This window comes from Micromesistius poutassou, assembly GCF_964030765.1.
Source record: "Micromesistius poutassou genome assembly, chromosome: 8".
Classification (NCBI taxonomy): Eukaryota; Metazoa; Chordata; class Actinopteri; order Gadiformes; family Gadidae; genus Micromesistius; species Micromesistius poutassou.
In genome coordinates this window covers 1,454,356-1,469,596 of record NC_140278.1, presented here as the reverse complement: position 1 = coordinate 1,469,596, position 15,241 = coordinate 1,454,356, and the positions used below count along the sequence as shown (strand labels likewise).

The following is a 15,241-nucleotide window of genomic DNA, read 5'->3' as shown; positions in this document are numbered from 1 at the left end:
ATTTAAGTACCTTCATGAATGATGACAATTTCATTGGGGTGCAGAAAGCAGTCAGCGTAGTATCCGTAGTGTAGTAGTTATCACGTTCGCCTCACAAATGAAAGGTCCCCGTTTCCAAACATGTTGGTGAAGTAGACAAAAAGACATGTTTATTTAAGTACCTTCATGAATGACGGCAATTTCATTGGGGTGCAGAAAGTACTGAATGTAGTTTCCGTAGTGTAGTGGTTATCACGTTCGCCTCACACGCGAAAGGTCCCCGGTTCGAAACCGGGCGGAAACAACTGGCATTGTTTACATTTACAGAAAGGCCACCCGTCCCACAATCGCAGGCACATTTAGATTGAATTGAAGGCAGACAGAGATTCTGACAGATATTCATAAAAAACACATTTTGGATGAGTTGCAAGAAAATGTAGTTGTAGTTTCCGTAGTGTAGTGGTTATCACGTTCGCCTCACACGCGGAAGGTCCCCGGTTCGAAACCGGGCGGAAACAGCTTGAAATTGATACGTTAGTGAACGATACAGCGAAAGCTAGCTGCCACCAGTTAACATCTACAGCCATTCGAGACGGGATGCCAAACAGTCTGCATTGGTGATCAAGCAGTCAGAGAATGTGCCTGCAGGTTATTCTCAAAGACAACATTTCTGATGAGGTGCGGGAAGCTGTAGTGTTGCGTTTATCACATTCACCTTACATGCAAAATGTCCTCTATTTAAGGCCAGGCGGAAATTTCTTGACTTTGAAACACTCTAGAACATGAATAGGAGAGCCACATGTCTTGAGGAAACTTCAGTCATTGGGAGATGGAACACCGAACCGTCTATATTTTTGGAGCAAGGAGGAGGCCATATTCCTTAAAAAAACAATCTCAAACGTTGAAATGTCTATAGTTAAAAATGTTTCTGCCAGGCTTTGAACCCAGACCTTTCTTATATAAGGCTAACTTGTTAACCAAAAAACCTTGCAACACCAGCTGTTTGTAAATATGCTGGCTAAATACCCTGTGCTTTCAGTAGGCTTTGCATGTTTGAGATAAAACTAAAAAAAAAATGCAATGAGGAGGAAGAGCAAACATGACGTTTCTATAGTGTAGTGGTTATCACGTTCGCCTTACACGCGAAAGGTCCCCGGTTCGAAACCGGGTAGAAACTTCTGTGTGAAGTAGACAACGAGAGTTGTTTATATAAGTACCGTCATGAATGCCGACACCTTCATTGGTGTGCATGAAGCTCCATGTCAAGGTTCTGTGGTGTAGAGGTTGTCACGTTCGCCTCACAAACGAGAGGTCCCCGGTGTGGAAGCATCTGGAATTGTACACATTGACAGAAACGGTACCCGTCACAGGTGAACAAATACAGACTCTTATTGATTGAAGGTACCCGTCACACAAATGCACACACCTTTAGATTGAATAGAAAGCAAGCTAGATTTTATTTCAAGCAGTCAGCCAAATTACCGACAGATATTCATAAAAAACACATTTTGTATGAGTTGCAAAATTATGAAATTGTAGTTTCCGTAGTGTAGTGGTTATCACGTTCGCCTAACACGCGAAAGGTCCCCGGTTCAAAACCGGGCGGAAACATCTTGGCATTGATACATTATTGAACCTTACAACAAAAGCTAGCTGCCACCAGTTAACATCTACAGCCATTCGAAATGGAATATCAAACAATCTGCAATGGTGATCAAGCAGTCAGAGAATGTGCCTGTAGATGGTTCTCAAAGACGACAATTTTGATGAGGTGCGGGAAGCTGCAGTGTGGTGTTTATCACGTTCGCCTTACATGCACAATGTCCTGGGTTTAAGAACGGGCGGAAATTTCTTGACTCTAGAACATGTATCATGTTCGCCTTACACGTGAAAGGTCCCCGGTTCCAAACATGTGTGTGAAGTAGACAACAAAACTTGTTGATTTAAGTACCTTCATGAATGATGACAATTTCATTGGGGTGCAGAAGGCAGTCAGTGTAGTATCCGTAGTGTAGTAGTTATCACGTTCGCCTCACAAATGAAAGGTCCCCGTTTCCAAACATGTTGGTGAAGTAGACAAAAAGACATGTTTATTTAAGTACCTTCATGAATGACGGCAATTTCATTGGGGTGCAGAAAGTACTGAATGTAGTTTCCGTAGTGTAGTGGTTATCACGTTCGCCTCACACGCGAAAGGTCCCCGGTTCGAAACCGGGCGGAAACAACTGGAATTGTTTACATTTACAGAAAGGCCACCCGTCCCACAATCGCAGGCACATTTAGATTGAATTGAAGGCAGACAGAGATTCTGACAGATATTCATAAAAAACACATTTTGGATGAGTTGCAAGAAAATGTAGTTGTAGTTTCCGTAGTGTAGTGGTTATCACGTTCGCCTCACACGCGGAAGGTCCCCGGTTCGAAACCGGGCGGAAACAGCTTGAAATTGATACGTTAGTGAACGATACAGCGAAAGCTAGCTGCCACCAGTTAACATCTACAGCCATTCGAGACGGGATGCCAAACAGTCTGCATTGGTGATCAAGCAGTCAGAGAATGTGCCTGCAGGTTATTCTCAAAGACAACATTTCTGATGAGGTGCGGGAAGCTGTAGTGTTGCGTTTATCACATTCACCTTACATGCAAAATGTCCTCTATTTAAGGCCAGGCGGAAATTTCTTGACTTTGAAACACTCTAGAACATGAATAGGAGAGCCACATGTCTTGAGGAAACTTCAGTCATTGGGAGATGGAACACCGAACCGTCTATATTTTTGGAGCAAGGAGGAGGCCATATTCCTTAAAAAAACAATCTCAAACGTTGAAATGTCTATAGTTAAAAATGTTTCTGCCAGGCTTTGAACCCAGACCTTTCTTATATAAGGCTAACTTGTTAACCAAAAAACCTTGCAACACCAGCTGTTTGTAAATATGCTGGCTAAATACCCTGTGCTTTCAGTAGGCTTTGCATGTTTGAGATAAAACTAAAAAAAAAATGCAATGAGGAGGAAGAGCAAACATGACGTTTCTGTAGTGTAGTGGTTATCACGTTCGCCTTACACGCGAAAGGTCCCCGGTTCGAAACCGGGTAGAAACTTCTGTGTGAAGTAGACAACGAGAGTTGTTTATATAAGTACCGTCATGAATGCCGACACCTTCATTGGTGTGCATGAAGCTCCATGTCAAGGTTCTGTGGTGTAGAGGTTGTCACGTTCGCCTCACAAACGAGAGGTCCCCGGTGTGGAAGCATCTGGAATTGTACACATTTACAGAAACGGTACCCGTCACAGGTGAACAAATACAGACTCTTATTGATTGAAGGTACCCGTCACACAAATGCACACACCTTTAGATTGAATAGAAAGCAAGCTAGATTTTATTTCAAGCAGTCAGGCAAATTACCGACAGATATTCATAAAAAACACATTTTGTATGAGTTGCAAAATTATGAAATTGTAGTTTCCGTAGTGTAGTGGTTATCACGTTCGCCTAACACGCGAAAGGTCCCCGGTTCAAAACCGGGCGGAAACATCTTGGCATTGATACATTATTGAACCTTACAACAAAAGCTAGCTGCCACCAGTTAACATCTACAGCCATTCGAAATGGAATATCAAACAATCTGCAATGGTGATCAAGCAGTCAGAGAATGTACCTGTAGATGGTTCTCAAAGACGACAATTTTGATGAGGTGCGGGAAGCTGCAGTGTGGTGTTTATCACGTTCGCCTTACATGCACAATGTCCTGGGTTTAAGAACGGGCGGAATTTCTTGACTCTAGAACATGTATCATGTTCGCCTTACACGTGAAAGGTCCCCGGTTCCAAACATGTGTGTGAAGTAGACAACAAAACTTGTTGATTTAAGTACCTTCATGAATGATGACAATTTCATTGGGGTGCAGAAGGCAGTCAGTGTAGAATCCGTAGTGTAGTAGTTATCACGTTCGCCTCACAAATGAAAGGTCCCCGTTTCCAAACATGTTGGTGAAGTAGACAAAAAGACATGTTTATTTAAGTACCTTCATGAATGACGGCAATTTCATTGGGGTGCAGAAAGTACTGAATGTAGTTTCCGTAGTGTAGTGGTTATCACGTTCGCCTCACACGAGAAAGGACCCCGGTTCGAAACCGGGCGGAAACAACTGGAATTGTTTACATTTACAGAAAGGCCACCCGTCCCACAATCGCAGGCACATTTAGATTGAATTGAAGGCAGACAGAGATTCTGACAGATATTCATAAAAAACACATTTTGGATGAGTTGCAAGAAAATGTAGTTGTAGTTTCCGTAGTGTAGTGGTTATCACGTTCGCCTCACACGCGCAAGGTCCCCGGTTCGAAACCGGGCGGAAACAGCTTGAAATTGATACGTTAGTGAACGATACAGCGAAAGCTAGCTGCCACCAGTTAACATCTACAGCCATTCGAGACGGGATGCCAAACAGTCTGCATTGGTGATCAAGCAGTCAGAGAATGTGCATGCAGGTTATTCTCAAAGACAACATTTCTGATGAGGTGCGGGAAGCTGTAGTGTTGCGTTTATCACATTCACCTTACATGCAAAATGTCCTCTATTTAAGGCCAGGCGGAAATTTCTTGACTTTGAAACACTCTAGAACATGAATAGGAGAGCCACATGTCTTGAGGAAACTTCAGTCATTGGGAGATGGAACACCGAACCGTCTATATTTTTGGAGCAAGGAGGAGGCCATATTCCTTAAAAAAACAATCTCAAACGTTGAAATGTCTATAGTTAAAAATGTTTCTGCCAGGCTTTGAACCCAGACCTTTCTTATATAAGGCTAACTTGTTAACCAAAAAACCTTGCAACACCAGCTGTTTGTAAATATGCTGGCTAAATACCCTGTGCTTTCAGTAGGCTTTGCATGTTTGAGATAAAACTAAAAAAAAAATGCAATGAGGAGGAAGAGCAAACATGACGTTTCTGTAGTGTAGTGGTTATCACGTTCGCCTTACACGCGAAAGGTCCCCGGTTCGAAACCGGGTAGAAACTTCTGTGTGAAGTAGACAACGAGAGTTGTTTATATAAGTACCGTCATGAATGCCGACACCTTCATTGGTGTGCATGAAGCTCCATGTCAAGGTTCTGTGGTGTAGAGGTTGTCACGTTCGCCTCACAAACGAGAGGTCCCCGGTGTGGAAGCATCTGGAATTGTACACATTGACAGAAACGGTACCCGTCACAGGTGAACAAATACAGACTCTTATTGATTGAAGGTACCCGTCACACAAATGCACACACCTTTAGATTGAATAGAAAGCAAGCTAGATTTTATTTCAAGCAGTCAGCCAAATTACCGACAGATATTCATAAAAAACACATTTTGTATGAGTTGCAAAATTATGAAATTGTAGTTTCCGTAGTGTAGTGGTTATCACGTTCGCCTAACACGCGAAAGGTCCCCGGTTCAAAACCGGGCGGAAACATCTTGGCATTGATACATTATTGAACCTTACAACAAAAGCTAGCTGCCACCAGTTAACATCTACAGCCATTCGAAATGGAATATCAAACAATCTGCAATGGTGATCAAGCAGTCAGAGAATGTGCCTGTAGATGGTTCTCAAAGACGACAATTTTGATGAGGTGCGGGAAGCTGCAGTGTGGTGTTTATCACGTTCGCCTTACATGCACAATGTCCTGGGTTTAAGAACGGGCGGAAATTTCTTGACTCTAGAACATGTATCATGTTCGCCTTACACGTGAAAGGTCCCCGGTTCCAAACATGTGTGTGAAGTAGACAACAAAACTTGTTGATTTAAGTACCTTCATGAATGATGACAATTTCATTGGGGTGCAGAAAGCAGTCAGCGTAGTATCCGTAGTGTAGTAGTTATCACGTTCGCCTCACAAATGAAAGGTCCCCGTTTCCAAACATGTTGGTGAAGTAGACAAAAAGACATGTTTATTTAAGTACCTTCATGAATGACGGCAATTTCATTGGGGTGCAGAAAGTACTGAATGTAGTTTCCGTAGTGTAGTGGTTATCACGTTCGCCTCACACGTGAAAGGTCCCCGGTTCGAAACCGGGCGGAAACAACTGGAATTGTTTACATTTACAGAAAGGCCACCCGTCCCACAATCGCAGGCACATTTAGATTGAATTGAAGGCAGGCAGAGATTCTGACAGATATTCATAAAAAACACATTTTGGATGAGTTGCAAGAAAATGTAGTTGTAGTTACCGTAGTGTAGTGGTTATCATGTTCGCCTCACACGCGGAAGGTCCCCGGTTCGAAACCGGGCGGAAACAGCTTGAAATTGATACGTTAGTGAACGATACAGCGAAAGCTAGCTGCCACCAGTTAACATCTACAGCCATTCGAGACGGGATGCCAAACAGTCTGCATTGGTGATCAAGCAGTCAGAGAATGTGCCTGCAGGTTATTCTCAAAGACAACATTTCTGATGAGGTGCGGGAAGCTGTAGTGTTGCGTTTATCACATTCACCTTACATGCAAAATGTCCTCTATTTAAGGCCAGGCGGAAATTTCTTGACTTTGAAACACTCTAGAACATGAATAGGAGAGCCACATGTCTTGAGGAAACTTCAGTCATTGGGAGATGGAACACCGAACCGTCTATATTTTTGGAGCAAGGAGGAGGCCATATTCCTTAAAAAAACAATCTCAAACGTTGAAATGTCTATAGTTAAAAATGTTTCTGCCAGGCTTTGAACCCAGACCTTTCTTATTAAGGCTAACTTGTTAACCAAAAAACCTTGCAACACCAGCTGTTTGTAAATATGCTGGCTAAATACCCTGTGCTTTCAGTAGGCTTTGCATGTTTGAGATAAAACAAAAAAAAAAATGCAATGAGGAGGAAGAGCAAACATGACGTTTCTGTAGTGTAGTGGTTATCATGTTCGCCTTACACGCGAAAGGTCCCCGGTTCGAAACCGGGTAGAAACTTCTGTGTGAAGTAGACAACGAGAGTTGTTTATATAAGTACCGTCATGAATGCCGACACCTTCATTGGTGTGCATGAAGCTCCATGTCAAGGTTCTGTGGTGTAGAGGTTGTCACGTTCGCCTCACAAACGAGAGGTCCCCGGTGTGGAAGCATCTGGAATTGTACACATTGACAGAAACGGTACCCGTCACAGGTGAACAAATACAGACTCTTATTGATTGAAGGTTCCCGTCACACAAATGCACACACCTTTAGATTGAATAGAAAGCAAGCTAGATTTTATTTCAAGCAGTCAGCCAAATTACAGACAGATATTCATAAAAAACACATTTTGTATGAGTTGCAAAATCATGAAATTGTAGTTTCCGTAGTGTAGTGGTTATCACGTTCGCCTAACACGCGAAAGGTCCCCGGTTCAAAACCGGGCGGAAACATCTTGGCATTGATACATTATTGAACCTTACAACAAAAGCTAGCTGCCACCAGTTAACATCTACAGCCATTCGAAATGGAATATCAAACAATCTGCAATGGTGATCAAGCAGTCAGAGAATGTGCCTGTAGATGGTTCTCAAAGACGACAATTTTGATGAGGTGCGGGAAGCTGCAGTGTGGTGTTTATCACGTTCGCCTTACATGCACAATGTCCTGGGTTTAAGAACGGGCGGAAATTTCTTGACTCTAGAACATGTATCATGTTCGCCTTACACGTGAAAGGTCCCCGGTTCCAAACATGTGTGTGAAGTAGACAACAAAACTTGTTGATTTAAGTACCTTCATGAATGATGACAATTTCATTGGGGTGCAGAAGGCAGTCAGCGTAGTATCCGTAGTGTAGTAGTTATCACGTTCGCCTCACAAATGAAAGGTCCCCGTTTCCAAACATGTTGGTGAAGTAGACAAAAAGACATGTTTATTTAAGTACCTTCATGAATGACGGCAATTTCATTGGGGTGCAGAAAGTACTGAATGTAGTTTCCGTAGTGTAGTGGTTATCACGTTCGCCTCACACGCGAAAGGTCCCCGGTTCGAAACCGGGCGGAAACAACTGGAATTGTTTACATTTACAGAAAGGCCACCCGTCCCACAATCGCAGGCACATATAGATTGAATTGAAGGCAGACAGAGATTCTGACAGATATTCATAAAAAACACATTTTGGATGAGTTGCAAGAAAATGTAGTTGTAGTTTCCGTAGTGTAGTGGTTATCACGTTCGCCTCACACGCGGAAGGTCTCCGAGAGAGACGGGATGCCAAACAGTCTGCATTGGTGATCAAGCAGTCAGAGAATGTGCCTGCAGGTTATTCTCAAAGACAACATTTCTGATGAGGTGCGGGAAGCTGTAGTGTTGCGTTTATCACATTCACCTTACATGCAAAATGTCCTCTATTTAAGGCCAGGCGGAAATTTCTTGACTTTGAAACACTCTAGAACATGAATAGGAGAGCCACATGTCTTGAGGAAACTTCAGTCATTGGGAGATGGAACACCGAACCGTCTATATTTTTGGAGCAAGGAGGAGGCCATATTCCTTAAAAAAACAATCTCAAACGTTGAAATGTCTATAGTTAAAAATGTTTCTGCCAGGCTTTGAACCCAGACCTTTCTTATATAAGGCTAACTTGTTAACCAAAAAACCTTGCAACACCAGCTGTTTGTAAATATGCTGGCTAAATACCCTGTGCTTTCAGTAGGCTTTGCATGTTTGAGATAAAACTAAAAAAAAAATGCAATGAGGAGGAAGAGCAAACATGACGTTTCTGTAGTGTAGTGGTTATCACGTTCGCCTTACACGCGAAAGGTCCCCGGTTCGAAACCGGGTAGAAACTTCTGTGTGAAGTAGACAACGAGAGTTGTTTATATAAGTACCGTCATGAATGCCGACACCTTCATTGGTGTGCATGAAGCTCCATGTCAAGGTTCTGTGGTGTAGAGGTTGTCACGTTCGCCTCACAAACGAGAGGTCCCCGGTGTGGAAGCATCTGGAATTGTACACATTGACAGAAACGGTACCCGTCACAGGTGAACAAATACAGACTCTTATTGATTGAAGGTACCCGTCACACAAATGCACACACCTTTAGATTGAATAGAAAGCAAGCTAGATTTTATTTCAAGCAGTCAGCCAAATTACCGACAGATATTCATAAAAAACACATTTTGTATGAGTTGCAAAATTATGAAATTGTAGTTTCCGTAGTGTAGTGGTTATCACGTTCGCCTAACACGCGAAAGGTCCCCGGTTCAAAACCGGGCGGAAACATCTTGGCATTGATACATTATTGAACCTTACAACAAAAGCTAGCTGCCACCAGTTAACATCTACAGCCATTCGAAATGGAATATCAAACAATCTGCAATGGTGATCAAGCAGTCAGAGAATGTGCCTGTAGATGGTTCTCAAAGACGACAATTTTGATGAGGTGCGGGAAGCTGCAGTGTGGTGTTTATCACGTTCGCCTTACATGCACAATGTCCTGGGTTTAAGAACGGGCGGAAATTTCTTGACTCTAGAACATGTATCATGTTTGCCTTACACGTGAAAGGTCCCCGGTTCCAAACATGTGTGTGAAGTAGACAACAAAACTTGTTGATTTAAGTACCTTCATGAATGATGACAATTTCATTGGGGTGCAGAAGGCAGTCAGCGTAGTATCCGTAGTGTAGTAGTTATCACGTTCGCCTCACAAATGAAAGGTCCCCGTTTCCAAACATGTTGGTGAAGTAGACAAAAAGACATGTTTATTTAAGTACCTTCATGAATGACGGCAATTTCATTGGGGTGCAGAAAGTACTGAATGTAGTTTCCGTAGTGTAGTGGTTATCACGTTCGCCTCACACGCGAAAGGTCCCCGGTTCGAAACCGGGCGGAAACAACTGGAATTGTTTACATTTACAGAAAGGCCACCCGTCCCACAATCGCAGGCACATATAGATTGAATTGAAGGCAGACAGAGATTCTGACAGATATTCATAAAAAACACATTTTGGATGAGTTGCAAGAAAATGTAGTTGTAGTTTCCGTAGTGTAGTGGTTATCACGTTCGCCTCACACGCGGAAGGTCTCCGAGAGAGACGGGATGCCAAACAGTCTGCATTGGTGATCAAGCAGTCAGAGAATGTGCCTGCAGGTTATTCTCAAAGACAACATTTCTGATGAGGTGCGGGAAGCTGTAGTGTTGCGTTTATCACATTCACCTTACATGCAAAATGTCCTCTATTTAAGGCCAGGCGGAAATTTCTTGACTTTGAAACACTCTAGAACATGAATAGGAGAGCCACATGTCTTGAGGAAACTTCAGTCATTGGGAGATGGAACACCGAACCGTCTATATTTTTGGAGCAAGGAGGAGGCCATATTCCTTAAAAAAACAATCTCAAACGTTGAAATGTCTATAGTTAAAAATGTTTCTGCCAGGCTTTGAACCCAGACCTTTCTTATATAAGGCTAACTTGTTAACCAAAAAACCTTGCAACACCAGCTGTTTGTAAATATGCTGGCTAAATACCCTGTGCTTTCAGTAGGCTTTGCATGTTTGAGATAAAACTAAAAAAAAAATGCAATGAGGAGGAAGAGAAAACATGCCGTTTCTATTGTGTAGTGGTTATCACGTTCGCCTTACACGCGAAAGGTCCCTGGTTCGAAACCGGGTAGAAACTTCTGTGTGAAGTAGACAACGAGAGTTGTTTATATAAGTACCGTCATGAATGCCGACACCTTCATTGGTGTGCATGAAGCTCCATGTCAAGGTTCTGTGGTGTAGAGGTTGTCACGTTCGCCTCACAAACGAGAGGTCCCCGGTGTGGAAGCATCTGGAATTGTACACATTGACAGAAACGGTACCCGTCACAGGTGAACAAATACAGACTCTTATTGATTGAAGGTACCCGTCACACAAATGCACACACCTTTAGATTGAATAGAAAGCAAGCTAGATTTTATTTCAAGCAGTCAGCCAAATTACCGACAGATATTCATAAAAAACACATTTTGTATGAGTTGCAAAATTATGAAATTGTAGTTTCCGTAGTGTAGTGGTTATCACGTTCGCCTAACACGCGAAAGGTCCCCGGTTCAAAACCGGGCGGAAACATCTTGGCATTGATACATTATTGAACCTTATAACAAAAGCTAGCTGCCACCAGTTAACATCTACAGCCATTCGAAATGGAATATCAAACAATCTGCAATGGTGATCAAGCAGTCAGAGAATGTGCCTGTAGATGGTTCTCAAAGACGACAATTTTGATGAGGTGCGGGAAGCTGCAGTGTGGTGTTTATCACGTTCGCCTTACATGCACAATGTCCTGGGTTTAAGAACGGGCGGAAATTTCTTGACTCTAGAACATGTATCATGTTCGCCTTACACGTGAAAGGTCCCCGGTTCCAAACATGTGTGTGAAGTAGACAACAAAACTTGTTGATTTAAGTACCTTCATGAATGATGACAATTTCATTGGGGTGCAGAAGGCAGTCAGCGTAGTATCCGTAGTGTAGTAGTTATCACGTTCGCCTCACAAATGAAAGGTCCCCGTTTCCAAACATGTTGGTGAAGTAGACAAAAAGACATGTTTATTTAAGTACCTTCATGAATGACGGCAATTTCATTGGGGTGCAGAAAGTACTGAATGTAGTTTCCGTAGTGTAGTGGTTATCACGTTCGCCTCACACGCGAATGGTCCCCGGTTCGAAACCGTGCGGAATCAACTGGAATTGTTTACATTTACAGAAAGGCCACCCGTCCCACAATCGCAGGCACATTTAGATTGAATTGAAGGCAGACAGAGATTCTGACAGATATTCATAAAAAACACATTTTGGATGAGTTGCAAGAAAATGTAGTTGTAGTTTCCGTAATGTAGTGGTTATCACGTTCGCCTCACACGCGGAAGGTCCCCGGTTCGAAACCGGGCGGAAACAGCTTGAAATTGATACGTTAGTGAACGATACAGCGAAAGCTAGCTGCCACCAGTTAACATCTACAGCCATTCGAGACGGGATGCCAAACAGTCTGCATTGGTGATCAAGCAGTCAGAGAATGTGCCTGCAGGTTATTCTCAAAGACAACATTTCTGATGAGGTGCGGGAAGCTGTAGTGTTGCGTTTATCACATTCACCTTACATGCAAAATGTCCTCTATTTAAGGCCAGGCGGAAATTTCTTGACTTTGAAACACTCTAGAACATGAATAGGAGAGCCACATGTCTTGAGGAAACTTCAGTCATTGGGAGATGGAACACCGAACCGTCTATATTTTTGGAGCAAGGAGGAGGCCATATTCCTTAAAAAAACAATCTCAAACGTTGAAATGTCTATAGTTAAAAATGTTTCTGCCAGGCTTTGAACCCAGACCTTTCTTATATAAGGCTAACTTGTTAACCAAAAAACCTTGCAACACCAGCTGTTTGTAAATATGCTGGCTAAATACCCTGTGCTTTCAGTAGGCTTTGCATGTTTGAGATAAAACTAAAAAAAAAATGCAATGAGGAGGAAGAGAAAACATGCCGTTTCTATTGTGTAGTGGTTATCACGTTCGCCTTACACGCGAAAGGTCCCTGGTTCGAAACCGGGTAGAAACTTCTGTGTGAAGTAGACAACGAGAGTTGTTTATATAAGTACCGTCATGAATGCCGACACCTTCATTGGTGTGCATGAAGCTCCATGTCAAGGTTCTGTGGTGTAGAGGTTGTCACGTTCGCCTCACAAACGAGAGGTCCCCGGTGTGGAAGCATCTGGAATTGTACACATTGACAGAAACGGTACCCGTCACAGGTGAACAAATACAGACTCTTATTGATTGAAGGTACCCGTCACACAAATGCACACACCTTTAGATTGAATAGAAAGCAAGCTAGATTTTATTTCAAGCAGTCAGCCAAATTACCGACAGATATTCATAAAAAACACATTTTGTATGAGTTGCAAAATTATGAAATTGTAGTTTCCGTAGTGTAGTGGTTATCACGTTCGCCTAACACGCGAAAGGTCCCCGGTTCAAAACCGGGCGGAAACATCTTGGCATTGATACATTATTGAACCTTATAACAAAAGCTAGCTGCCACCAGTTAACATCTACAGCCATTCGAAATGGAATATCAAACAATCTGCAATGGTGATCAAGCAGTCAGAGAATGTGCCTGTAGATGGTTCTCAAAGACGACAATTTTGATGAGGTGCGGGAAGCTGCAGTGTGGTGTTTATCACGTTCGCCTTACATGCACAATGTCCTGGGTTTAAGAACGGGCGGAAATTTCTTGACTCTAGAACATGTATCATGTTCGCCTTACACGTGAAAGGTCCCCGGTTCCAAACATGTGTGTGAAGTAGACAACAAAACTTGTTGATTTAAGTACCTTCATGAATGATGACAATTTCATTGGGGTGCAGAAGGCAGTCAGCGTAGTATCCGTAGTGTAGTAGTTATCACGTTCGCCTCACAAATGAAAGGTCCCCGTTTCCAAACATGTTGGTGAAGTAGACAAAAAGACATGTTTATTTAAGTACCTTCATGAATGACGGCAATTTCATTGGGGTGCAGAAAGTACTGAATGTAGTTTCCGTAGTGTAGTGGTTATCACGTTCGCCTCACACGCGAATGGTCCCCGGTTCGAAACCGTGCGGAATCAACTGGAATTGTTTACATTTACAGAAAGGCCACCCGTCCCACAATCGCAGGCACATTTAGATTGAATTGAAGGCAGACAGAGATTCTGACAGATATTCATAAAAAACACATTTTGGATGAGTTGCAAGAAAATGTAGTTGTAGTTTCCGTAATGTAGTGGTTATCACGTTCGCCTCACACGCGGAAGGTCCCCGGTTCGAAACCGGGCGGAAACAGCTTGAAATTGATACGTTAGTGAACGATACAGCGAAAGCTAGCTGCCACCAGTTAACATCTACAGCCATTCGAGACGGGATGCCAAACAGTCTGCATTGGTGATCAAGCAGTCAGAGAATGTGCCTGCAGGTTATTCTCAAAGACAACATTTCTGATGAGGTGCGGGAAGCTGTAGTGTTGCGTTTATCACATTCACCTTACATGCAAAATGTCCTCTATTTAAGGCCAGGCGGAAATTTCTTGACTTTGAAACACTCTAGAACATGAATAGGAGAGCCACATGTCTTGAGGAAACTTCAGTCATTGGGAGATGGAACACCGAACCGTCTATATTTTTGGAGCAAGGAGGAGGCCATATTCCTTAAAAAAACAATCTCAAACGTTGAAATGTCTATAGTTAAAAATGTTTCTGCCAGGCTTTGAACCCAGACCTTTCTTATATAAGGCTAACTTGTTAACCAAAAAACCTTGCAACACCAGCTGTTTGTAAATATGCTGGCTAAATACCCTGTGCTTTCAGTAGGCTTTGCATGTTTGAGATAAAACTAAAAAAAAAATGCAATGAGGAGGAAGAGCAAACATGACGTTTCTATAGTGTAGTGGTTATCACGTTCGCCTTACCCCGGTTCGAAACCGGGTAGAAACTTCTGTGTGAAGTAGACAACGAGAGTTGTTTATATAAGTACCGTCATGAATGCCGACACCTTCATTCGTGTGCATGAAGCTCCATGTCAAGGTTCTGTGGTGTAGAGGTTGTCACGTTCGACTCACAAACGAGAGGTCCCCGGTGTGGAAGCATCTGGAATTGTACACATTGACAGAAACGGTACCCGTCACAGGTGAACAAATACAGACTCTTATTGATTGAAGGTTCCCGTCACACAAATGCACACACCTTTAGATTGAATAGAAAGCAAGCTAGATTTTATTTCAAGCAGTCAGCCAAATTACAGACAGATATTCATAAAAAACACATTTTGTATGAGTTGCAAAATCATGAAATTGGAGTTTCTGTAGTGTAGTGGTTATCACGTTCGCCTAACACGCGAAAGGTCCCCGGTTCAAAACCGGGCGGCAACATCTTGGCATTGATACATTATTGAACCTTACAACAAAAGCTAGCTGCCACCAGTTAACATCTACAGCCATTCGAAATGGAATATCAAACAATCTGCAATGGTGATCAAGCAGTCAGAGAATGTGCCTGTAGATGGTTCTCAAAGACGACAATTTTGATGAGGTGCGGGAAGCTGCAGTGTGGTGTTTATCACGTTCGCCTTACATGCACAATGTCCTGGGTTTAAGAACGGGCGGAAATTTCTTGACTCTAGAACATGTATCATGTTCGCCTTACACGTGAAAGGTCCCCGGTTCCAAACATGTGTGTGAAGTAGACAACAAAACTTGTTGATTTAAGTACCTTCATGAATGATGACAATTTCATTGGGGTGCAGAAAGCAGTCAGCGTAGTATCCGTAGTGTA

The 15,241-nt window shown here is 42.7% G+C and overlaps 29 non-coding genes across 29 annotated transcripts; all 29 read left to right on the top strand.

The window, feature by feature from the left end:
- Positions 1-210: 210 nt before the first annotated feature.
- On the top strand, positions 211-283 carry AC3HAE_022229 (transfer RNA valine (anticodon CAC)). Its single transcript has one exon. It is a non-coding gene; the product is annotated as a tRNA-Val (tRNA).
- Positions 284-424: 141 nt separating this feature from the next.
- AC3HAE_022227 (transfer RNA valine (anticodon CAC)) lies at positions 425-497 on the top strand. Its single transcript has one exon. It is a non-coding gene; the product is annotated as a tRNA-Val (tRNA).
- A 586-nt stretch (positions 498-1,083) lies between these two features.
- Positions 1,084-1,156, top strand: AC3HAE_022226 (transfer RNA valine (anticodon UAC)). The gene has a single exon. It is a non-coding gene; the product is annotated as a tRNA-Val (tRNA).
- Positions 1,157-1,517: 361 nt separating this feature from the next.
- On the top strand, positions 1,518-1,590 carry AC3HAE_022225 (transfer RNA valine (anticodon AAC)). Its single transcript has one exon. It is a non-coding gene; the product is annotated as a tRNA-Val (tRNA).
- A 540-nt stretch (positions 1,591-2,130) lies between these two features.
- On the top strand, positions 2,131-2,203 carry AC3HAE_022224 (transfer RNA valine (anticodon CAC)). Its single transcript has one exon. It is a non-coding gene; the product is annotated as a tRNA-Val (tRNA).
- A 141-nt stretch (positions 2,204-2,344) lies between these two features.
- On the top strand, positions 2,345-2,417 carry AC3HAE_022222 (transfer RNA valine (anticodon CAC)). The gene has a single exon. It is a non-coding gene; the product is annotated as a tRNA-Val (tRNA).
- Positions 2,418-3,003: 586 nt separating this feature from the next.
- Positions 3,004-3,076, top strand: AC3HAE_022221 (transfer RNA valine (anticodon UAC)). Its single transcript has one exon. It is a non-coding gene; the product is annotated as a tRNA-Val (tRNA).
- A 361-nt stretch (positions 3,077-3,437) lies between these two features.
- On the top strand, positions 3,438-3,510 carry AC3HAE_022220 (transfer RNA valine (anticodon AAC)). Its single transcript has one exon. It is a non-coding gene; the product is annotated as a tRNA-Val (tRNA).
- A 539-nt stretch (positions 3,511-4,049) lies between these two features.
- Positions 4,050-4,122, top strand: AC3HAE_022219 (transfer RNA valine (anticodon CAC)). The gene has a single exon. It is a non-coding gene; the product is annotated as a tRNA-Val (tRNA).
- A 141-nt stretch (positions 4,123-4,263) lies between these two features.
- Positions 4,264-4,336, top strand: AC3HAE_022218 (transfer RNA valine (anticodon CAC)). Its single transcript has one exon. It is a non-coding gene; the product is annotated as a tRNA-Val (tRNA).
- A 586-nt stretch (positions 4,337-4,922) lies between these two features.
- AC3HAE_022217 (transfer RNA valine (anticodon UAC)) lies at positions 4,923-4,995 on the top strand. Its single transcript has one exon. It is a non-coding gene; the product is annotated as a tRNA-Val (tRNA).
- Positions 4,996-5,356: 361 nt separating this feature from the next.
- Positions 5,357-5,429, top strand: AC3HAE_022215 (transfer RNA valine (anticodon AAC)). The gene has a single exon. It is a non-coding gene; the product is annotated as a tRNA-Val (tRNA).
- Positions 5,430-5,969: 540 nt separating this feature from the next.
- AC3HAE_022214 (transfer RNA valine (anticodon CAC)) lies at positions 5,970-6,042 on the top strand. Its single transcript has one exon. It is a non-coding gene; the product is annotated as a tRNA-Val (tRNA).
- Positions 6,043-6,183: 141 nt separating this feature from the next.
- AC3HAE_022213 (transfer RNA valine (anticodon CAC)) lies at positions 6,184-6,256 on the top strand. Its single transcript has one exon. It is a non-coding gene; the product is annotated as a tRNA-Val (tRNA).
- A 585-nt stretch (positions 6,257-6,841) lies between these two features.
- On the top strand, positions 6,842-6,914 carry AC3HAE_022211 (transfer RNA valine (anticodon UAC)). Its single transcript has one exon. It is a non-coding gene; the product is annotated as a tRNA-Val (tRNA).
- Positions 6,915-7,275: 361 nt separating this feature from the next.
- Positions 7,276-7,348, top strand: AC3HAE_022210 (transfer RNA valine (anticodon AAC)). The gene has a single exon. It is a non-coding gene; the product is annotated as a tRNA-Val (tRNA).
- A 540-nt stretch (positions 7,349-7,888) lies between these two features.
- AC3HAE_022484 (transfer RNA valine (anticodon CAC)) lies at positions 7,889-7,961 on the top strand. Its single transcript has one exon. It is a non-coding gene; the product is annotated as a tRNA-Val (tRNA).
- Positions 7,962-8,672: 711 nt separating this feature from the next.
- AC3HAE_022483 (transfer RNA valine (anticodon UAC)) lies at positions 8,673-8,745 on the top strand. Its single transcript has one exon. It is a non-coding gene; the product is annotated as a tRNA-Val (tRNA).
- Positions 8,746-9,106: 361 nt separating this feature from the next.
- AC3HAE_022482 (transfer RNA valine (anticodon AAC)) lies at positions 9,107-9,179 on the top strand. Its single transcript has one exon. It is a non-coding gene; the product is annotated as a tRNA-Val (tRNA).
- Positions 9,180-9,719: 540 nt separating this feature from the next.
- Positions 9,720-9,792, top strand: AC3HAE_022481 (transfer RNA valine (anticodon CAC)). Its single transcript has one exon. It is a non-coding gene; the product is annotated as a tRNA-Val (tRNA).
- A 711-nt stretch (positions 9,793-10,503) lies between these two features.
- AC3HAE_022480 (transfer RNA valine (anticodon UAC)) lies at positions 10,504-10,576 on the top strand. Its single transcript has one exon. It is a non-coding gene; the product is annotated as a tRNA-Val (tRNA).
- Positions 10,577-10,937: 361 nt separating this feature from the next.
- Positions 10,938-11,010, top strand: AC3HAE_022478 (transfer RNA valine (anticodon AAC)). The gene has a single exon. It is a non-coding gene; the product is annotated as a tRNA-Val (tRNA).
- A 540-nt stretch (positions 11,011-11,550) lies between these two features.
- Positions 11,551-11,623, top strand: AC3HAE_022477 (transfer RNA valine (anticodon CAC)). Its single transcript has one exon. It is a non-coding gene; the product is annotated as a tRNA-Val (tRNA).
- A 141-nt stretch (positions 11,624-11,764) lies between these two features.
- AC3HAE_022475 (transfer RNA valine (anticodon CAC)) lies at positions 11,765-11,837 on the top strand. Its single transcript has one exon. It is a non-coding gene; the product is annotated as a tRNA-Val (tRNA).
- A 586-nt stretch (positions 11,838-12,423) lies between these two features.
- AC3HAE_022474 (transfer RNA valine (anticodon UAC)) lies at positions 12,424-12,496 on the top strand. The gene has a single exon. It is a non-coding gene; the product is annotated as a tRNA-Val (tRNA).
- A 361-nt stretch (positions 12,497-12,857) lies between these two features.
- On the top strand, positions 12,858-12,930 carry AC3HAE_022473 (transfer RNA valine (anticodon AAC)). Its single transcript has one exon. It is a non-coding gene; the product is annotated as a tRNA-Val (tRNA).
- A 540-nt stretch (positions 12,931-13,470) lies between these two features.
- On the top strand, positions 13,471-13,543 carry AC3HAE_022472 (transfer RNA valine (anticodon CAC)). The gene has a single exon. It is a non-coding gene; the product is annotated as a tRNA-Val (tRNA).
- A 141-nt stretch (positions 13,544-13,684) lies between these two features.
- AC3HAE_022471 (transfer RNA valine (anticodon CAC)) lies at positions 13,685-13,757 on the top strand. Its single transcript has one exon. It is a non-coding gene; the product is annotated as a tRNA-Val (tRNA).
- Positions 13,758-14,765: 1,008 nt separating this feature from the next.
- Positions 14,766-14,838, top strand: AC3HAE_022470 (transfer RNA valine (anticodon AAC)). Its single transcript has one exon. It is a non-coding gene; the product is annotated as a tRNA-Val (tRNA).
- The last annotated feature ends 403 nt before the right edge of the window (positions 14,839-15,241 follow it).